At 41.1% G+C, this 6,560-nt stretch overlaps 1 pseudogene; it reads left to right on the top strand.

Annotated features, from left to right (window-relative positions):
* The first annotated feature begins 1,456 nt into the window (after positions 1–1,456).
* Positions 1,457–5,591, top strand: LOC109584630 (uncharacterized; annotated as a pseudogene).
* The last annotated feature ends 969 nt before the right edge of the window (positions 5,592–6,560 follow it).

The following is a 6,560-nucleotide window of genomic DNA, read 5'->3' as shown; positions in this document are numbered from 1 at the left end:
TTTTGAACCATAGATATTAGAGTAAATGAAAGGGATAGGAAACCACCGTAAAATTTATGGGCATGTCATGCGTTGCCTAGCGACGTATGCAAGTTGTCGTTTTTCTTACCGGGAAACTAGGAAAATGGAGGACCATCACTGGACTTCTTGGCTTATAATTCGTGTCCGATACGGAGTACAGATCCAGTTCCAGGTCAGCTGCAAAGATCAAGATCATATCTATCCATTGATACCTGGTTCAAAAGGACTGCACTAATGGCCCGAATGAAATCCTATCTTGACCTCCTACTGTCAAGTTGTCCAAACTGCCGATTTTGTTTTGTACCTTTTTCTGAAAGTCAATTTTATGAACCATCTATTGGTGTTTAAAAGACATTAACCAATGTTATAACCGAGGTCTTGAGACATCTTCTAATAGGAAATATTGTATGGTTGTGATTTCTAAGCAAAAAGTAGACCCAAATTTTGCTTTTGTTTTGTACCCTTAACTCGCCAGTAACAAATACTCTAGCCTTAAACTTTTTTGTATCAGTCTGTACTTCAAATGCGGAGGTCTTCCACATGTTTTGGGGCTTTCCTTCTATTTCATAAATAAAATAAAAATAAATATTCAGTTTTACAATTTTTTACAATTAGAGATAATTTTGAATGATACAAGAGCATAAATATCATATGAAAGAAAATAGAATATTTAGCACAACCATAAAGAAGGTACTACATAGCAAAGAAGCTATTCATTTTGTTTCTGGAGCTCAGAATGATGCAGCAGAGAAGTGCCCTTGTCATCACTGCAGGACCTTATTCTAATTTTTCATACACCATTTTACTCTAATGATCCGTTGAATTTAATACGGTATTAGCAACTAGCATTTCCTGCCGGGAACGGTGGTTTCCTATCCCTTTCATTTACTCTAATATCTATGTTTTGAACATATTGCAGAGACAATAAAGAAGGGAGGTAGGTAGAGCTCTCTGACCTGCTCCAGTGTGGTAAATGGAAGACTGACAGATCAGAAGAGCTATATCCGGATTTGTTATGGACTCTACCGTAGGTCGACGTCAGCCAGTCAGCGTGTTACATTACCAAGGATCAGATCCGACTACCATCTGAGAGCTACCATGAGAAACATAGTCTTTACAAGTAATCTTGCTGGTGAAAATAAGCTGCCCTTCTTACTAAGGGCCACGAAAGGCAAGTGTTCTTTTCTGTTACAGAGTAACTCCCCTTATAAATTTTGTGTTGTGTCTAGTTACAGAGGCCACACCCTGCCTGCCATTTTCTGAGTCCAGCTGAATCAGTCTTGTTTATCATCTTGACTTACGACTTAAGTCGAGTTTCCTGTGCTATAAAAGTTGCCCTTCTTATTAAGGGCCTGAATAGGCAAGTGCATATTTGTATTTGGTGTGTTTGTGTCGATGGTGTATAGTTTATTGCTGGAATTAAGTGAAAGGAGAGATGGCGGAAGAAGACATGAAACATAAGAATTATCTTAGAAGAGCTCAGAGAGCAGTGATCACAAAGACTATCAAGGTGGTTGACGACTTGGTAAAACGGTCTCTCTTAGAAGAAGCCCACTTCAAGCAGAAGAGGTCAGTTTTAATTCATAAATGTTCTACAGTTAAGGTGTTAGATAAAGAGATATTATTAGCAGCACCTGCTGATGAGTTGAAGCGGAGATAGAAAGAGCAGATGAGGTCCAGGAGTATATTGAGCTGGATATAGCGCTTATTGATGAGACGTTAGCATCAGCAACTACTTTCCCTAATCTAGAGGACACATGCCCTGTGTTTGCCTTGTCACATACGCCGCCCCCTACAAGCTCAGTTACTCTGCCCCCGGTGAGATCGCCACCACCTACATTGCGTGATACTGCCCCAATCTCTCCTTCACCCACAAGAAGATCTTTTAGTGCAGAAGTGTTGCCTGGTGTTCCACTGACTATTGCTTCTAGTACATTAACTACTCATACATCACTAGTAACTACTGCACCTACTACCTCAGTTCACTCAAGAGTCAAACTTCCAGAATTGACACCCAAGAAGTTCAATGGAGATTTAATGAAGTGGGCCACATTTTGGGATATGTTTAAATTCTCAGTACATCATAGTTGCACTAGTAGACAAGTTCACTTACCTGTTATCTTCGTTGGAACTGCCAGCATCTGAAGCAGTTGCAGGGTTGTCCTTATCATCGGCCAACTATGAGGAAGCCGTAAAAATATTAAAGAAACGGTATGGTAATAGTCTGGCAACTATAAGTCGACACATGGCCATTCTTATGAATATTGACCCGGTTGGGCATAATGATACTAAAAGGTTGAGATGTCTCTTTGACACAATAGAGTCCCAAGTGAGGGATTGAAATCACTAGGAGTGCCTCTTTACTCCTATGGAGCCTTGTTGGTTTCAGCTCTTTCAAATAAATTACCTTCAGAGGTAAGGTTAATAATTAGCAGAGGAATGCTTGAGGGGGATTGGGATTTAGAACAATTACTAGGTCTTTTAGAGTCAGAGATTATAGCAAGAGAGAGAGCAACAGCTGTAGCCTGAAGTAATCAGTTGAAGAAGAATGGTCCAGTGTGTCACCCTCCCACAGCTGGTGCATTTGCCACACCCACTAGTACCAATTGTATTAATTGCAGACAAGAACATAGTTCCAAGCTTTGTACTACCGTTCCAACTCTAGAAGGAAAAACACAGGTGCTTCGGCAAACGAGACGATGTTATGTTTGCCTTAGACAAAACCACATCAGTCGTAACTGTCGCTCATCAAACAGGTGTTCTCGATGAAAGGCCAAACATCATGTAAGTGTCTGTCCTTGAAACAAACCAACTGAGTCTCAGAAAACCACCCCCTCAACTCCTGAAAACCCCTCAACTCCTTCACCTGTTATGTTTGTCAATACAAGGACTCAGGTATTACTACAAACAGCAACTATGGTTATTCACGGTATAAGAAACTGAGACTGACACACAGAGTGAGAACTATTTTAGACCGTGGGAGTCGAAGAACGTAAATGACTTGTCAAGTATGGGAAATCTTGTCCCTACCAACAACATCCATAGGGATGATTTATATCAAGACATTCGGAATGTCTGAAGGTAGCAAGCAGTTATGTAATGTAGTGGACTTCTGTGCAATCGTCAGAGATGGACACACAATGAAGATGTCACCTTTAGTTCTCCCTTACATATGTGAAGCAGTATATAGTCAGTCACCCGAGATATAGCAAAACAGTACTCACATTTGAAGAACTTAGACCTAGCTGACTCTGGAGAGAAAGAAGAGACAGCTACTCTGCAGTCATTGACATGGTCAGATTATGGAGATACTGGACCAATGGCCAATAAAACCAGGTTCGGTTAAGTGTTGTCTGGGCCTGTAGACAGTCAAACCGTGAAGCAGGTAGTTAAGGGTCAAGTTATTACTGGATTAGTGAGTACACATGTGCTTACAATGGACACAATGACTGAATCAGATAGCTTACAAGCAGATTTGAGACGATTCTGGGAGCTTGAGTCGCTTCGCATCAACCAGTTAGAGTAGTTGGTACAGACCCAATTCACGCAAGAGATTAGTTTCAACAACGGTCATTATGAAGTCAGTTTGACATTGCGTCAAAGGTGTCAAAGACTCCCTGAGAATTATGATCTCTGTGTCAAGAGACTATGAGGTTTGTTCTAGAGGTTGAAGAGAGACCCAGATCTTTTCAGAGCCTATGATAGTATCATGTGTGAACAACTAAAGAATGGAATAATAGAGTGAGTACCAGAAGCGACCGACACACATGCTGAAAGAATCCATTACTTACCACATCGTCCAGTTGTGAGAAAGGACAAGATTGCTACAAAGTTAGAGTAGTATATGATGCCTTGTGCTCTGATGGTACTAACCCATCTTTATATGAATGTTTACAAGTTGGTCCCAGGTTTGGTTAGTCAATTCTTGACATCCTGATACGTTTTCGTACTCACAAAGTAGCTTTGGTGGGAGACATAGAAAAGGCATTTATAATGGTAGGAGTGGAAAGGAGAGATCGTGACGCGCTGCGTTTCCTCTGGTTCGACAACCCACAGTCTGAGAATCCAAATATAGTGAAGTAATGCTTCGCCCGTGTAGTGTTTGGGGTGTCATCCAGTCCATTCCTACTCAATGCAACAGTTAAATATCACATAGAACAGTACATCGAAAGAGACCCCAAATTTGTAGCTAAGTTCTTACATTGTATTTACGTTGATGACCTCACCACTGGAACTTCTAATGTAGAATTAGGTTACGAGTTTTATTTGAAAGCAAAACTACGGTTAGCCAAAGCCGGATTTAATCATCGCAAGTTTGTCTTCAATTCCACTGACCTGATAAGAAGAATTCTTGTCAATGAAGGACAAGTTAAAGAAGCACACACTAATAATGAACTACCTCTCGAACACAAGGTATGAGGAGTTATATTGAAATCTTTGGATGATCAACTTTGGTTTGATATCTGAGAGGTAAATGAGTATTTGAAAACCATACAACCGACTAAACGTGATGTGGTTGGTATAGCAGCTAAGATTTATAATTCACTGGGAATACTCTCAATAGTCTTCAAGGTATTTTTCCAACGGCTTTGCAAGTGTAAACTTAGAGCGGACGAACCCCTCTCTTAAGAGCTGGATTCTAGTTGGAAGAAACTCGCCTCTACTCTTGACCAAGGTAACTCTGTAGTAATAGACTGGTATCTTCCTGGGTTAGGAGATCAAGAATACCCCTTTATACAGCTCGTAGGGTTTTGTGATGCCTCCTTAAATGCTTACGCAGCTGTAGTTTACCTTAGAGTAGTAGGGAAAGCATCGACTTCTGTTTCAATTCTAGCATCGAAAACTCAAGTAGCGCCACTGAAGACAGTAACCATACCATGTCTTCAACTATTATCAGCGTTACTCCTAGCAAGACCTACACACTTAATCTATGGAGTACTTCAAGAAAAATTCCCCTTCAACGATCCATTTCCTTTACTGATTCAATAATATCACTTGGATGGATACACAGAACGGACAGAAAATGGAAGCAATTTGTAGAGAATGGTAGCTCTGAAAATTAGAAAACTTATTCCCCCTCACTGTAGGTATCATTTTCATGGAGTGGAAAACCCCACAGACATTCCATCACGGGTTTGGAATGCAATTGAATTAGAGAAAGACAAGACATTCTGGTTACAAGGTCCACCTTGGCTCAAAACAATTCAAGTAAGTGGATGATCCACCTGCTCCCCTTCCGGAGGGTTGTCATGAGGAGTTACACAACAAGAGAGAAGTTGTCTTGTTTTGCTCGGCAGGAGAATGCCAGTTAGTCATTGATGTAGAGAGATTTGGTACCTTCAACCGCTTACGAAGAGTTATAGCTCAAGATATGAAATTCATACACATTGCGAAAGGGTCCTCAAGACGAGACGGTGTTATCAAGAGACATGGAATTAGCTCACACTGCACTAATGTGTATAGATCAGTCGTCAACAATAATGAACAAGAGATTCAATTCGTGGAAGGAACAGTTTGATGTGTTTGTGGACAGAGAGGGGAACACTGACATGTCGAGGAAGGCTGACTAATGCCAACCTCCCTGCTGAAATATAATACCCTGTCCTTTTAGAGAGACGAAGTACTATCGCTCTGCTCATCGTTAAAGATTGCCATGTAAGAGTCGGACACAGAGGGGTAAACAGTACACTCACTGAAGTAACATCAAGGTACTGAATTGTACAAGGATGTCAGCTAGTTAGACAAGTCATACATAACTGTTTTCTGTGTTAGTGAACCATGGCAGGTCTTACCCTATTCCACCACCTCCTCCATTACCCCCACTTAGAGTAGAAGAGAAGCCCCCTTTCTGGTATACTGGTATTGACTTTGCAGGACCTATGTACACTCGAGAGACTCTGTCTTCAGAGAGCAGAAAGGTATGGTCATGCTTGTTCACATGCTGTCTTACCATAGCAGTACACATTGAACTTGTGACAGAAATAGAGACAGTCACGTTCTTATGCTGCTTCAAGAGGTTCACTGCAAGAAGGGGATTCCCCTACAGGATACTCTCTGACAACGCCAAAACATTCAAGCCTGCCAACAAATTGTTTTCTGCAATATTGGAGCACCCCAGAGCAAAGGAGTTTATGATTGGGATCGGTAATAGATGGCAATTTAATGTTGAAAAGGCACCCTAATGGGGTGGGGTGTTCAAGAGAATGATTCAGAGCATGAAGAGGTTATTACGGAAGATTATTGGAACTTCTAAGTTTACCTATGATGAGCTGATGACAGCTGTAATTGAAGTGGAAGCAATGTTAAACTCTTGCCCCCTGATCTACATTCCTTCTGGTAACTTGGTGGAACCCCTGACCCCCTCCCACTTACTTTGTGGTCGGAGACTTCTGACACTGCCAGATAAACCTAAAAAGGAAGAAGATTTGTATGTACGGGATTAATAAATGGAGCCACTCAGTTGACAAACCCCTCACTAATATACTTGATAAATTCTGACTGAGATGGAGGTGTGAATACCTACTTGAGCTAAGGAATGC

Source organism: Amphimedon queenslandica, unplaced genomic scaffold (genome assembly GCF_000090795.2).
Source record: "Amphimedon queenslandica unplaced genomic scaffold, v1.1 AMPQUscaffold_13187, whole genome shotgun sequence".
NCBI lineage: Eukaryota > Metazoa > Porifera > Demospongiae > Haplosclerida > Niphatidae > Amphimedon > Amphimedon queenslandica.
The sequence above is the reverse complement of the archived record's forward strand: the minus strand, read 5'-3'. Positions and strand labels throughout refer to the sequence as shown.